This window comes from Hemibagrus wyckioides, linkage group LG09 (genome assembly GCF_019097595.1).
Source record: "Hemibagrus wyckioides isolate EC202008001 linkage group LG09, SWU_Hwy_1.0, whole genome shotgun sequence".
Classification (NCBI taxonomy): domain Eukaryota; kingdom Metazoa; phylum Chordata; class Actinopteri; order Siluriformes; family Bagridae; genus Hemibagrus; species Hemibagrus wyckioides.
In genome coordinates, this window is record NC_080718.1 from 1,196,739 (window position 1) to 1,212,882 (window position 16,144).

General features: G+C 38.7%; 2 non-coding genes across 2 annotated transcripts; one reads left to right on the forward strand and one right to left on the reverse strand.

Annotated features, from left to right (window-relative positions):
* Nucleotides 1-14,776: 14,776 nt before the first annotated feature.
* trnae-cuc (transfer RNA glutamic acid (anticodon CUC)) lies at nt 14,777-14,848 on the forward strand. The gene has a single exon. It is a non-coding gene; the product is annotated as a tRNA-Glu (tRNA).
* An 89-nt stretch (nt 14,849-14,937) lies between these two features.
* On the reverse strand, nt 14,938-15,026 carry trnay-gua (transfer RNA tyrosine (anticodon GUA)). The gene is given in 2 exon segments: nt 14,938-14,973; nt 14,990-15,026. It is a non-coding gene; the product is annotated as a tRNA-Tyr (tRNA).
* Nucleotides 15,027-16,144: the final 1,118 nt, after the last annotated feature.

Here is a 16,144-nt window from a genome sequence, read left to right on the forward strand (position 1 = left end):
GAAGAAAGTAAAAAAAAAAAAAATTCTCTCTCTCTCTCTCTCTCTCTCTCTCTCTCTCACTCACTCTCTCTTATTCTGGCACTTAGCAAATACAAATAATTTTGGTAATCCTAACTGACCTAAAACGGGAAAAGTAGTCTGATTAGTCTGATTTAATATCAGACAGTGAGAAAAAAGGTTATGTGTCTTTTTATAAAGTGTATGTAAACATCTGGTTTCATCTGTAAAGGCAGTTAATCATTCCTCACTATGTATGCTCACCCTAGAAAAAATGTTTCACAGCTTACAAGAGGAGAATTTCTGTTTGTTTTGGGGGTTCAGTGTTGAATTATTTTGTGTTGTTACGCTCCACAGTGGTGGTTAATTTTGGATCGGATTTGCAGCGAGAAAATAATTCATTTGTTTATATTAATTGAAAATGTTTGATAAGTTAAATAGTATGATGATATAAAGGGTTAAACTCTAAACAAATTGTTTTGTGACACCAAGTTAGTGTTGTGCAGTTCCTGCAGTTAACTACAGCTAGTAGTCAGTGTAAGTGACCTTTCATCTGAGGGTTTCATCAGTTTTCAAGATTATAACACAGAAGCAGTCACCCACACGTTACACAGCATACAGATCAGAAGAGTGAATGTCAGAATGAATTTACTGAATGTCATGACTTTCTGTTGGAAAGCTTTAAAAAGGTCTGTTTGCAGGTCCGAACCTGGAGACAGTGGCTGATTTCTGGAGAATGGTTTGGGAGCACAAATCTGCCACCATAGTCATGCTGACTAACATACGAGAGAGAAAAGAGGTAAAACACATAAATATAGCACACAGTTAGCTCTGGAAATGCTTGCAAAGGTTAAATGGTTCTGAATCTGCGTGTGTTTCTAGGAAAAATGCTGTCAGTACTGGCCAGAGCAGGGCTGCTGGCTGTACGGATGTGTGAGGGTGTCTGTGGAGGATGTAACGGTGCTGGTCGACTACACTATCCAGAAGTTCTGTGTGCAATATGTAAGTCTGAAATAAACAAATGAACAGAAGAATAAAGAATGCAGAATTGCACGTATATATACCGCACATTGGCTCATGGTGATTTGTGAGGAATTTCATACATATAATGTAAACATAAATATGCTAATTCAGGCTAATTCCAGAAACAAACAATGGCATTTCTGTGGCATTTCACACTGACACTGTGGCCCATATGTGTGTATGTGATGTAGCACTAAATGTGATGCCCTCTTTTATGTTTTAATCAACATGCTGGAGAGCTTCAATGTCTTTTTAGCCACTTCACTTTACTTAGCATATTACACGTGCGCACACAACATTTCTTATAGCACAAATTGCGGTGCCCCTCTAAACTGGCCCAGACGCGCACACACACCCGTAACCAAAATTACATGTAATCATTCATAACATCACATCTTTCCCACTTTAAAAGTAAAGCACTATCTTTGGGATTCTTTACTTCTATTACTAACTTTTATGCAAAAAAACAACCTTTTTTTTCTTTTACCTAACAGTAAAACAATAGTTGCAGTTTAACTGTGAGATATTACAATCAACCTTTTTTTCCCCAGTCCTTGAAATATTTAACAAATTTCAATAAGCCTTTCAGGAGTCTCAAAAGTGACATTCTTACTTGGCACAAAGTATTATGGAACATGTGCCACACACAAGACCTGAAATAATTGTTTGGTCTGAAAACTACACACCTGGCAACACACAAACATCATCTGACATTCACTGAATTTAACTAGATGGCTGTTCCTGAGAAAATTCAGCAACTTATTATTTCAATCAATTTACCCTCTAGGCTTTCTCACAACAAATCAATCTCACTGTTGGATATATAATCTAATGATTGTCAGGTAGTTCTAGGTTTCCCCTTGTTTTATATAAACTGTATCCGATACTGCCATCCTGTGTTGAGATTGAGAATTGACCTAATACAGGAGACTTACTAACAGGTACCACAGAGTATAGAAGTAAAGCATTAAGTCTCTTTATATACTTTCACAAGAAGACCAGCCTGTAACCACTTAATGAAATAAAATAATAAATGAATTAAATGACTTAAATGAAATTTGTTTTTATACTTGTACTTCTTGATATAAAACACTTTTCAGTTTCAAACATCTGAATCAGTGTTTATAAGTTAGGTCTGGTGATTAATTTCAGCTGGAGGATGTGGAAAGAAAACAAGGCCTGTCCCTTCACTTTCCTTCACTTAAAGCACTCTGAAATTTCCTTCAGGATGAATGTAAAAGTTTACAGAATTGCCATATTTGGCTGAGGGTCTGTGTGCTCAGCTGTTTAAAGAGGCAGAAGGCCATCATACAGAGGTGGCAGCAGGAATAACACAGACTACTGACTTAACACCTTACTACACACTGTGTCACTTTAAATTTCATTCATCTCAGGTTACTTTTACAAGCATTACTGCACTTTAAAACTTTGGACCCTGTGTTTTCTATAATGTCTTATTTTCATTTTAAATGTACTTTTTTGTGATTTCAGTATTTATACTCTATACTCTTATACTTACACTCTACCCATGTGTGTACTTACCCCTACTGTAGCCCCTCCCTGCATGCTTCTTATTCCTGTTGCACTTTATATATGTCTCATCAGCACTGTGAATGTCATACATGTGTCTTAGACCTTGAGTCCAAGAGAATTATTATTTCATCTCATCACACTGTATGTGGCTGTGATTATCTTGAAATACCGCATAGTTAAAGCTCTGTGAAGAGATTCTGGCACTTAGGTTTAAAACACTAAAATCCTTAAATCCTTAAATCCTCATTATTCCCATCCTACAGTTCTGTTATTTATTTGAAAGTAAATTGTTCTTCATAAGTATACCAGTAATTGTTAAGAAGTTTCTGTCAGTTCACATTTCACAATACAAATCAAATCCAGCTCCAAGAACAGATTCAGGGTCTAAGGTGATCTGTTATAAAGACGGTATAAGCTTTCATATAAGCATTTCTTTAATGTTAACTAATGCAGTAAATAAAGTAAGTTAACAGAGCCTTAATGTAAAGTGTTATCACAGTATGTTTATATGGTTTATTACTCACATAAATAATTGTAATGTGATAAATGTATTGATTATGTCCACTGAAAAAAAAATCAGCTGAATCAGAATAAACCTAAGCTTTTAAACTTTATTTGTAGAAAACATTGTTTTCCTTCTAGGATTAAGCTCTTATTAATCCTCAATATTCTTAAATGGGGGCTTGTGCTCTAGTCATCTCTTAATTTTGTGTTAATTATATCTTAACACTATACACATGCTGTATCTGCATCACACAATTGTCACCCAAATGAGGACGGGTTCCCTTTTGAGTCTGGTTCCTCTCAAGGTTTCTTCCTCATACCATCTAAGGGAGTTTTTCCTTGCCACAGTCGCCTCAGTCACCTCAGGCTTGCTCACTTGGGATAACATCTAGGACTGTCTGTCTGTTTATATGTTTGTTGTTTTCTTATGTCATTTCTCATGTAAAGCTGCTTTGAGACAATGCTCTTTGTTAAAAGTGCTATACAAATAAAATTGAATTGAATTGAATTGAATTGAAATTGAATTTTGGACGAACAAAATTTGCATTAGTCCACCCTCACAGGTTTTTTTTTATATTTCACAGGCTGAAAGGCTGAATTTGTCAAATGTCAGATTCATTCAATCACTGCAAAACAAAAGACTTGAAGAAACCAACTCGGGTAAAACACCAAATCAATGCATGGAGTTCAAAATTCTGTGACCACATTAATAATCTGGGATTTTTCTTCAACTGCATTTTTTCCTCTTTAAAATATAAAAAGTAAACAATAGTTAATTTAAGATTCTGTACTCTTTCTAGGTGTCTATTTAAAGGTCAGATTTTCCTCATGTCTGATCTTTTTTACTGAAGCATGTGTTCAAGTGACACTGATGCATTTGATCTAAAATGGCTTGTAAGGTTTTGCATAAACTTGTGGTGTCCATGCAGCTCAAATGCACAAACTCATTTAAAGCAAAAACGGCAACTTGCTAAATGCTAGAAACTCAGAAAGGCATCTTGCATAAATTTCAAAGATTTTACTTCAAGTTGGTGTCAAATAATATAATCTGTAAAACAAATGAATGTATTAAATTAGAAAAAAATGCAAAAAAGAAGCATTTTTCCTAGTGGTCTCAGACATTTGGACCCCACTATATATTTTATTATGGCCTTAGCAAGGCTATAAAGTGTCCACCTTTTATATATTTCTTTTCTGTTTTGTACATTCCTTATTTTGAAGGCTAGTGTATTAATTTAAGTGTTTTCATTTATGACAGAAATGGCCTCAATGTGTCTTAAAATGTCCTTGTTTTGTCTGTGCAGGCAACATTTATAACTGATTCCAGGTGTTTTGAGGAAATGCATCTCAAGCTCTGACATACTGCTGTGGCTGAAATTGATTTTTAAGACACTAATGTACATGGAAGTTGCTGGACAAAGCTCAGTCTGATGGTGTGGTTTTAGATCATTTGTGGCATATCTTGCTTCTTGTCATAGATAAATGTGAACTGTCTGAAAATGGAAAAATCGTGTTGGCAGTAGGACTAAAAGGCAACTGTAAGCAAACATTTTGATCAGTGGAGTTGAAATAAAGCTTATCTAACAGTTAGAACAGCTGTCCTGTGTTGTAATTATTTTATTGTTCATATTCTTATTATTAACATGAGTTAATCATAATGGACTTTTTACTGGACAATGGCAGCACACAGAGTGCTTACTCTAAATAAATTATGTTTATTATTATTTTTGTGTGATATGGTGATGGAGTTCTAACTGAAACACTACAAACTAAAATATATCATCCTATCATCACATACTCTCCCATCCAGCATGTCTAGACAAACATGCGTACACATGCACACGTGCACACAATCTTGGTATTTCCAATGACCTTCGTATTGGTGTAGATATTTAATGGAACCCTGGAACATTTCAGAGGCTTGTACCAATCACTGTAGTTACATAAAGCTCAGTATTTACAATATGAATAGGTAAAGATCATCTTCTGTTGTGACCTAAACTTTTATAAACTACTGTGTTGAGACAGTGTGTAGAATTCATGCACTTGTCAGCTGTAAGAGTGTTTTATATTCTGACTCACATGTCAACAGAAACAGAAGCTGAATAGATTCTGTATGAAGCCTTAAAAAATAATCAGACATGATCTTCCATGAGTGCATTCTCTGGACATCAAATAAACCCAGACACACCTCATATTTCTGCCCTTTAGATCTGGCAAAACGGTATAGAATAAGTTATTTATAGTTATAGTTAGTGCTGGTTTATATTGGTTTATACTGGTTAGTGCTGGTTTATACTGGTTTATACCAGTTAGTGCTGGTTAGAGCTGGTTTATACTGGTTTATACCAGTTAGTGCTGGTTTATACTGGTTTATACCAGTTAGTGCTGGTTAGAGCTGGTTTATACTGGTTTATACCAGTTAGTGCTGGTTTATACTGGTTTATACCAGTTAGTGCTGGTTAGTGCTGGTTTATACTGGTTTATACCAGTTAGTGCTGGTTTATACTGGTTTATACCAGTTAGTGCTGGTTTATACTGTCTTATACCGGTTTATACTGGTTAGTGCTTATTTATACCTGTTTATACCAGTTAGTGCTTTGTGGTTTAGGTATTAGAAAAAAATTATGGCTGCTTTCTAGACGTCCTAAACAAGTATGTAATTTTCTGCAAACCTGTCCCTGGGTCATAAGCCCAAGAAAAAAACATGATTTTGAACAGTGACCAAAATTAGTGAGAGGCTAATCAACCCACTATAAAATAACGTGTACTGATAGGTGCTGTAAAATATACTCCACTTGTTTGCAGCTGGTGTTTTATTATGTAGTAATAGTTGCAGTGGTCTGGGAAAATACTGGACTAAAACAGATGGATTTCAAGAGGAGATAATTTATCTGGGTCTGGGATCTTCCAGTGCACAAGTACCTTTATTTGTCTTTATTTATCATATTTTTTATTCACTGCCCTTGAGCATGAAGTTATTTAATTTTTGACCTAAAATGTTAGCAAAATACAACAGGTTTAAGAAATGTATGCCAAATACAGATTTGAAGAATTCAGACTGAACAAAAGTGAAGCAAACAGATTTCTTCAGCAGGGGGTATCTGTCTCGTAAGCTGTTTAGTGAAGAGTAATTCTGCAGTATGATTAATGCTGTCACACCTGACTAATGGTGTCTGAACTCAAGCGACCCTACACTTGAATAAATGAGGGACGCTGTGTTCACCTGTGTCCAGGGGTGATGTTTCACACCGAGGGTCTGAATTCATCTATCTAATAATCCCACTCCTAATCAAACCCAGCCTTAGATATGATTTAAATTATGGTAGAATAACTATGTTACTCATATGGGAAATGTCTCAGTCAATAATGCTTTACCTTATGGTCCCCTTAAATGATATTATTTAACATTAGTTTACATAAACAAACCATGTATGTCACTATTAATATACACCATAAGCAATGCTAACAAAGACTAGTATTAGTTTGTGTGTTTTCTTTTAATGCACATTGTTAGTAAAATTCAGAACTGAGGTGGAGACCAAAGTTCAGTCATTTATCAACATTAAGCAACATGCTGTATTTAATATACCCTAATTTATGAGGACTTGTTTTAGTCGTTGAATAAAACATTAGTCACTGAAGGTGTATTTCATTAACATTTCAATAAATGTCAGTTAAATCATGTGTTAATGTACTTTGTTAAAAAATCAAGTGCAGTTTAATTATGCTGAAGCTCATGCTTTATTAATGTTAACTAATATTAAAAATCTAACCAACCTTGATTTTTGTGAACAGGATTTTTATTTATTTATTTATTTTGGAAAACACCTTAAAGACTACTGATATTATAAACTATTTCTTCTTAAAGAGTAACCTTGAGAGTTCAGAGTAACTGCATTATAAATGATGTGCTACAGTGGTGTGATTTGGTGTAAACTGTAAATCCACATTTTTAGTCCTCTACAATTTAGATTTTCAGATTTTTATCTAAAGATTTCAGACTTTTTATACACAACTGTGCTCTGGATGCTTAAATATAAATGTGCAATTCCCAAAATGTTTTGAAAACAAACTTTCCAAGACTACAAATATCTGAATTTTGTTTGGTTATTTGTCATTTTTCACATTTTAGTAAACCTTAAAGTTTCTGAAGTTCTTTAAAAAAGATTTGTATATAAGTGAAAAGTTCATTTAGTGTTGTGTTGCTTTTTAAAGGAAAATTATACAGACATACTGATGACTAAAAATAATCAGAATGAGACGGTAATAGGAGCAAATGAAAACATTTATTAAAGTAAACTATATAAACATTATACAACTATAAGTTTATTTACAACAATATTATTTGCAGCTACTATTTATACTAATTACTATTTACTGTTATCTAAAAAGACAGGGGTAGAGGGATAGATTGATAAGGGACACTCTATGAGGGATGAGGGATATTAAAACTACTCCTTGGGTGCTGGGTTTACTGTACAGACCTGTAGAGAAGAAAAGAAAATACTTTAATATTAAGTTAATCAAAAATAAGAATAAAATTAATTTCTACTTACGTGTGGGGAGCTTGAACAATGTATAGAAAAGAAGTGAGGGAAAAGAAATGGAACAGAGGAAGAAAAGAGGAATTGGGGAGAAGGAAGGACATTGCTCAGAGCTTCCACACAATGTCCATCATCTTCTGGACACATTGTCTGAGGAAAGGTCTCAGTTTGCTGGATAAGGCTGCTGGGTCTTGGTAGAACTCCGGGGGCTGAGTAAACAGCATTTCAGCAAGATCTGTAAGCTGGTCCTATAGACAAATTACATCATCACTATCATAATCCAACACAGTGTCACTGAGTTTAGGATACAATACTGAGAATCACAGCATCAGAAGATATTAGACACTTACAATAAGCATTTTAAAGTAGGTCCTTGCTGCAGGCTTCCACATGTCTACCTCCCACATGCTGGTGAGTGCAAACATGCGCTCCAAGAATCCTCCCTTAAGCTTTAGGAAAGAAAGACAACAAGCTCCATTAATACCATGTCATATCAGGGTTAACAATATGGAAAAATAAAATGAGATGAAATAAACCAGGTTCTGAAACTACATTCAAGCATGGCTTTTAAATCTCCTGATAAGACTCTTACTGTCTCAGGTATTGAGCTGTTTGTGAAGTAGCCGAATAGAAGCAGCTCGAAAAAGATGTCCACGAAGTTGTAGTGGTGGACCTGCACAGAAAAGAAAAGTTCCAAAAAGAAATTAGCTTTACATAATGGAGTCCTGTTTTCAATCACATCAAAATCTTTTAGATTTAAACATTAGTCATGTTACGCAAGCATTTATAAGCTTACATAGGACCTGGAGAGCTCTGCTGCAATCGAGTCCTGATAAGAAGGAGTCTTCAGGAAATGAATCAGAGCCTCGTAGGCCAGCTGTACACGACCTGCATCCTGTTAAAACAAACAAACAAAATAATCACTTTGGCTATAGTTTTCAACGTGGAAACTCATTTTAAACCCTAAAATGAAGCAGTATGTAAGCCTCAGCATGTCCAGTACTTTACTAAAGATACACAGATGATGTATTACATGGATCAAATGTCCAACTACTTCATATCCCAGAGCCCTAGGGTTATTCTAAGGCTGTGATTGTTATAAAATTAGCTTTTGATGCTTGTTATTTTAATTATTATTCCTTAATTACTCATTACCACATTTATTTAACAACTGCATCATTTTCAAGCCCAGTAACTGAAAGTATGTTGCACAAGGAAACAGTCTATCATCATTCTGAAGTCACCTGGTTGTTAACTGCTGACAGACGCATCACAATCTTCTTCCCCATAACGAACAAGAAGTTCTGATTGTCGATGCAGGTAAGATGAATCTGAATATAAGACAGCACACAATAGAAAATTAAAGCAGAGTGGACTTTACCTGAGTAAAAACAGCAGCTAAACAAAGGTTTTACTCACAGCAAACACCTCATGGATCACATATCAGTTACCCCTCTCTCTGTAAGATGGTCCCTAAGAAACAAAAGATTTACATGCTTAGTGTATTAAACATACATTACACCTTCATACCATTAAACTATGAAGATAATCGTACCAAGTAAAGGGCACCTCCATCTCCTCCTGGCTAAGGCTCTCCTCACTCTCCTGAAAGACACATTAGCAATAAATCATTAAAACTCACACAGTAAATGTTACAGCCTCCCATTCAGGGGAATAGCAGCATATGTAGATACACATCCGGTCTGAAACACAGAATTACCTCAGAGTTGTACTGTTCCTCTGAATCACTGTGGGGAGAGTCAACCTGCTCCTGCTCCCAGGTGGAGATGTTCACCTGACCATCTTTAGCCACATGCAGGAACGTGCAGGACACCAAGGTTCGCTGTTAAATTTTAAAAAAAGAAAGAAAAATTAACATTCTAGACCCATATGTTTACAAAATTTCAAGAGTTACTATCTACAATACAGACTTCATGAAATTGAAATGAGCTCTGTAACCTTCCCATATTCAGCCTTAAGAGAACAATTTGAAGTGAACACAATTAGTCACTGCAACTAACAAAAGTTTTGTGATGCCACAAAAGATAATCCCGCACCTGTATGGCAGTGAACTGGTCCTCGATGATGGTCCGATAAGGGAATCCCTGCAAATGACAATTAGCTGAAACTCAAGATCTACTTCACAAAAGTGTTCATCTAATAATCATTAATATCAATTCTCTTCATCAGAGTAACAACGATGGTGATTACCAGCTGGTCGAAGTAGCGCGTCTTGGTGGTTTTAAACCAGCAAAAACGACTCTCAGGACCCCTTATCATCCCGAGGAAGTATCCCTTAACGTCCACTGCCTAGAAATAGAGAAACCAAACTAAACATTAGAACTTGTAAAGAAGGATGTGTGTGCTTGTATCTCAGCTGTAGCACTGTAGAATACCCCAGACAGGAAGGTAAAGGTGCGTGCAGAGAGGAACTGGATATTTTGCCAGGCGCTGATCAGCTCACCAGCATCGAGCGTCTGTGAAATGAAGAGCATGATGAACATAACTGCTTCCTATCACAGCGATTTTATAATAACACAAGTAACATTCTCTCGCTTTCTTTACAATCAAAACAACCCTGTGAAATCCAGTGATCAGCTTTAGTAAATAAATGAAAGGTTTGGTTACCAGAAGGATGGGTGAAGATTCCTGGTCATGTTCTTTTGGCAGCAGCTGAAGGTTTGGCTCAACGACCTTAAAACACACAAACACAATTAGTAACTGCCCCTTACCTGAACCCCTTACCTGAATGCCAGGGAAACCGTCCTCACAGTTGTTATGGTAAGGGAATCCCTGCAAACGACAATTAGATGAAACTCAAGATCTACAACCGCATTTCATTTAAGTTCTCTTTTAATAATTGTTAAAGTGGAACCTCTTCATGAGAGTAAGAAATACTGTGATTACCTCGAGCGTCCAGCAGTGTGCAGTTTCATGCCAGCAGAGACGACTCTCTGGACTCCTTATAAACCTGAGGATGTCTCTCCTAAGGTCCACTTGCTAGAAATAAAGAAACAAAACTAAACATTAGAACTTGTAAAGAAGGATGTGTGTGTGTTTGTATCTCAGCTACAGCACTGTACAATACCCCAGACTGGGAGATGGAGGAGTCTGCAGTGTTGTAGTCAACATTACAGCAGGTGCTGTTTAGCTCACCAGCACTGAGGGGCTGTGAAAAGTAGAACATGAAGATCATTAGTGCTTTTTATCATAGCAGTTTCACACTAACACTTTCAAACATTCTGTCACTTGTAAAACCGAGCGATCAGATTTAGTAAATAAATGACAGGTTTGGTTACCAGAACAACAGCTGAAGATGTGGAGTGAGTTTCTGTGGGCAGCAGCGGCAGGATTGGCTCAACAACCTTAACGCACACACACACACACACACACACACACACACACACACACACACACACCCTTAGACAAAAGCAGCCTACACGTTTCAAATGTAGTTGAAATATTTTACTGACACCTACCTGGAGGACTGAGGGAGTATCTGATGATTCTCCCTGCAAATCCACAGGTTCTGCAATAAATGAGTTTCATGTAAGTTCAATTACAACTAATATTTTCTGTTAAATCTACAACATTAAAATGGCATTAAAACTTAAAAATAAGTTTATTAATTAGTAGATAGGTAGAGAGAAAGAGAGAGAGAGAGAGAGAGAGAGAGAGAGACCTTGTAAGTTTTCCTCTCCTTTCTTTCTAATGCTTAAACGTTAATAAACCTGTGAGTTAGTTAGCTAGTTAATTTGTGAAGAAACAGACTAATTGTAGCATTAGTAGCTTGAAGCTGGGGAACAATAGTCTGTTTCGGGTGGGGAAGAAAGGAAAAAAATGGGGAAGAAGGGGAAAGAGAGAAAAAGAGAAAAAAAGAGAAGAAAAGAAAGAGGAAGAAAACAAAAGAGAGACAGAATGCCACGTGTGATTTATATACGCCTGTTTTGTACATTTTTATTTAAAAATGTGCTTTTTTACAAAAAAAATCAGTAAAAATTCAAGTCCCCCTCCCATCCACAGCGACCCGGCTCGAATCCCACCTCAGACAAGGATTAAATATTGCATTCTGTTTTGAAATGGCAACTGTTAGTCTACAGAAACAGTCCTGCTGTCAAAATGAGTCAAGTTCTAAGTCCTGTGTAGTTAGTTGACTTCGATTATTTAATTATCTGCAAAATATGGCTTCTCAGTACGACCTACTGTTAGAAATATTGTCTTTTTTTTTTCAAAGATAAGAATAATACAGCCCAAGACACACACCATAACAATATACATAAGTGATAAATTATTATAAAATACTAACAAAGTATAGAAATCTATAAACGAAAAACTATCAATATTTATATTATTAAATATAGATTTAATAATATAAATTTTTAAAAAAGTTAAGGATATTCGGCTTTCGGGTGAAATTTCAGGATGCACCTAAAATGCACTATAACCTTTACAGGTGAACTTAATTTGACCTTCTCTACACTTTTGAATGCACATGTCCAACTGTTCAGTGTTTCAGTACTTTTTGCATAACTTGCTGTTTTCTAACAAGGTGCTTAACGGCAAAATTCACAACTGGTGTTTGATCCATGAATTGACCAATACATTTTCTGGTTCAATTAGAATTGGTATTTAAACAGTCCTCTTCATCATGCTGTTTACATTTTGACATCATGAGACCAAGACCACACCTAACAATTGACCAACAGTACCTCGCTGTTGCGAGGCTTCAAACAGGATGTTCTCAGAGGGAAGTGGCCACTGAGCTTAGAGTGTCACAGAGTGTCATCAGCAGGTTGCAACAGAGATACAGAGAGACTGGAAGAATCACAGAAAGGCATAGAAGTGGACGTCCTTTGTCCACATCCCACGTTGATGACCACTTCATTGTGAACAGTGCCCTGCGGAACCGGATGATGAATGCCACTCAACTCCAGGCACATTTAAGGGAGGTAAGAGGCACCCAAGTGTCATGTCAGACCATTTGAAACCGTTTACATCAATGTGGTCTGCATGCTAGACGACCTGCAAGGGTACCTGACCACACCACCAGGCACAGGCGTCGGGCCAGGGAGCATTTACGCTGGACAAGGGACCAGTGGACCTCAGTGCTGTTCTCTGATGAAAGTCAATTCACGTTGAGCAGAAATGATGGCTGCCAACGATGTTGGAGACGTCAAGGAGAGCGCTATGCATCAGCCACTGCTGTGGTGGTGTTACAGTCTGGGCAGGTGTGTCTACTCAATACAGAACCTCCCTACATCTTGTGAATAGTACAGTGACAAGCCAATACTACCTGAATAACATCATTAATCCAGTCATTGTGCCCCTGCATGAACAATACAGGCCTAATTTCTTCATCATGGACGACAATCCTACAGCTCATCGAGGTCGCATCATTAGGGAACAGCTGCTGGAGGCTGGGGTACCTCAAATGGAGTGGCCTGCACTTTCTCCAGACCTTCCGGATATCTAACAGCAGCAGACACTCCCCTATTTACATCAATGGGTCTGAAGTAGAGCGTGTCTCCAGCTTTAAGTTCCTGGGTGTCCACATCTCTGAGGATCTGTCCTGGCATCTGAACACCTCAACTCTGTTTCGGAAGGCACAATAGGGTCTTTACTTCCTAAGGAGACTGAAGAAAGTTCACCTATCCCCCAAGATCCTGACCAACTTTTACCCCTGCATCATTGAGAGCATCTTGACGAGCTGCATCACAGTGTGGCATGGCAGCGCCACGATGTGTGAAAAGAAATCTCTGCAAAGGGTTGTGAAAACCGCCCAACACATCATCGGCACCCAACTACCTGCCATTGGGTCTCTTCACCACAGTAGATGTCTGCGCAGAACACACAAAATAATCAAAGACTCCTCCCACCCGAGTCACAAACTGTTCAACCTTCCATCCAGGAGGAGATACAGGTCCATCCTCACCAGAACCAGTAGGTTTAGGGCCAGTTTTTTTCCTTCAGCCATAAATCTACTGAACTCTACACTACACCACTAGGACACTCATGTCTTTCTACACTTACCACTTTACAGTTCTGCTCCACTCTGTACATTCTGTTAATATAATATTTTTCACTGTTAAACATTCTGTTGTACATTCTGTTATAATATAATTTTTTCTCAGTGTGTAATATAATTATTGTACATATTGTCCATTTCATAGATTACACCTAGTATTATCTATTTGTCTATCTATTTATATACATTTACATATACTATATTTATACATACTATATAATATATGTATATTATCTGTTACTGTTGTACATACATTTTACATAATGCACACATTTTTAGCACAATTATAATTACACCTGTCACTTTATCTACTGTAAATATTACTTGCACATACTTCTCTATGCACACTCTGACATAGCCTTATTTATCGATGTACATATTTACATATTTATCTGCACCTGTTCATTGGCAGAATTTCTACTATTTGCACTTCTGGTAGATGCTAAACAGCATTTCATTGCTATGTACCTGCACTCTGCAATGACAATGAAGTTGAATCTGTCTGTCTGTCTATCTATCTATCTATCTATCTATCTATCTATCTATCTATCTATCTATCTATCTATCTATCTATCTATCTATCTATCTATCTATCTATCTATCTATCTATCTATCTATCTATCTAATGCACAGGGTTTCACGCTGTCCACCAGGAGCCTCAAAAGTGATGGGCCAAAACCTTCAGATGTGAACGTTTGTGTGCTTCGCTGCATGTCAAAGCTTTTCCATAGGACAGAAATACCTGTTCTTGTCTAGACCTGATCGGTGAGCAGTACACCCCGTATGGCTCGCCAGCTCATCACTGTGAAAACACATTCACGCACTCGCTCATACCTAATAGCAATTTGTTTCAGCTGATCCACCTACTGGCGTGTCTTTTGGAGGTGAGAGGAAACCGGAGAACACCGGGTGTACACACACGGGGACTCCGGACAGACTGCAAACTTGTGACCCTGCAGCTGAGAGGTGGGACCTCTTTTAAGTCTTTTGAGACAGTCTGTGCAGACATTCTGTTGATCTTAAAGTGAATTTGTTTAAACTGCTGTTTCCTCAGGTGTAACTCATCCGGAATTGGCGTAAATCGGCACTAGAGGCCAATCCTGGGTGCTGCGCCCAGCCGCACGAGGCCCACACGCCTGTCCATGTCTCCCTGGTGGTCTAGTGGCTAGGATTCGGCGCTCTCACCGCCGCGGCCCGGGTTCAATTCCCGGTCAGGGAAACGAGCTCTTTTTGCGCCCGGCCAGAGCTAGCGGCCGCAAGAAGCCGATGCACTGAAACGGCGCGCTTCCCAGAGGCTGGTAAAAGCCGTCCTTCGAGCCGGATTTGAACCGGCGACCTAAGGATGTCCATTTGTAAGCACCTACAGTCCTCCGCTCTACCAGCTGAGCTATCGAAGGGAGGGCTCAGGGCCGCCTTTTGGCAGTGACCTGGCAAACGGGACCCCTGGCGATTTTGTCTGTTACGAGACACGTAGCGCAGCGGTTTCAGGGGCGCTAGGCCAGATTTACTGGGGCCTATGAACGTGCTTGTCGATGTTGGACCCTTCTTCACCGACAAACTTTACAATCCCGTTTGCAATCTCAGGTTTCTACGCGTGGCCGCCCTCGCCGGTGCGTTGACTTAAACTAAGTAAATACAGAGAGGACCTAATGCGCAGGGTTTCACTCTGTCCACCAGGCACCTCAAAAGCGATGGGCCAAAACGGTCAGATGTGAACGTTTGTGTGCATCGCTGCACGTCAAAGCTTTTCCATAGGACAGAGATACCTGCTCTTGTCTAGACCTGATCGGTGAGCAGTACACCCTGCATGGCTCGCCAGCTCATCACAGGGCACTGTGCAAACACATTCACGCACTCACTCATACCCAATAGCAATTTGTTTCAGCCGATCCACCTACTGGCGTGTCTTTTGGTGGTGAGAGGAAACCGGAGAACACCAGGTGTACACGCACGGGGACTCTGGACAGACTGCAAACTGGTGACCCTGCAGCTGAGACCTCTTTTAAGTCTTTTGAGACAGTCTGTTGATCTTAAAGCGAATTTGTTTAAACTGCTGTTTCCTCGGGTGTAACTCATCCAGAATTGCCGTAAATCGCCACTAGAGGCCAATCCTGGGTGCTGCACCCAGCCGCACGGGGCCCACAAACCTGTCTGTGTCTCCCTGGTGGGCTAATGGCTAGGATTCGGCGAGCTCGCTGGGGCGGCCCAGGGTCGATTCCCAGTCAGGGAAGCAAGCTCTTTTTTTGCGCCCGGCCAGAGCTAGCGGCAGCACACAAACGGCATGCTTCCCGGAGGCTGGTAAACGCCATCCTTCGAGCTGGATTTGAAACGGCAACCTAAGGATGTTCATTTGTAAGCATCTACAGTCCACCGCTCTACTAGCTGCGCCAAAGTTCAATAGTCTGCTTCGGGTGGGGAAGAAAGGAAAAAAATGGGGAAGGAGGGGAAGGAAGAAAAGAGAGAAGAGAGAAGAAAAGAAAGAAAGCAACGGAGAGACAGAGTGCCACATGTGATT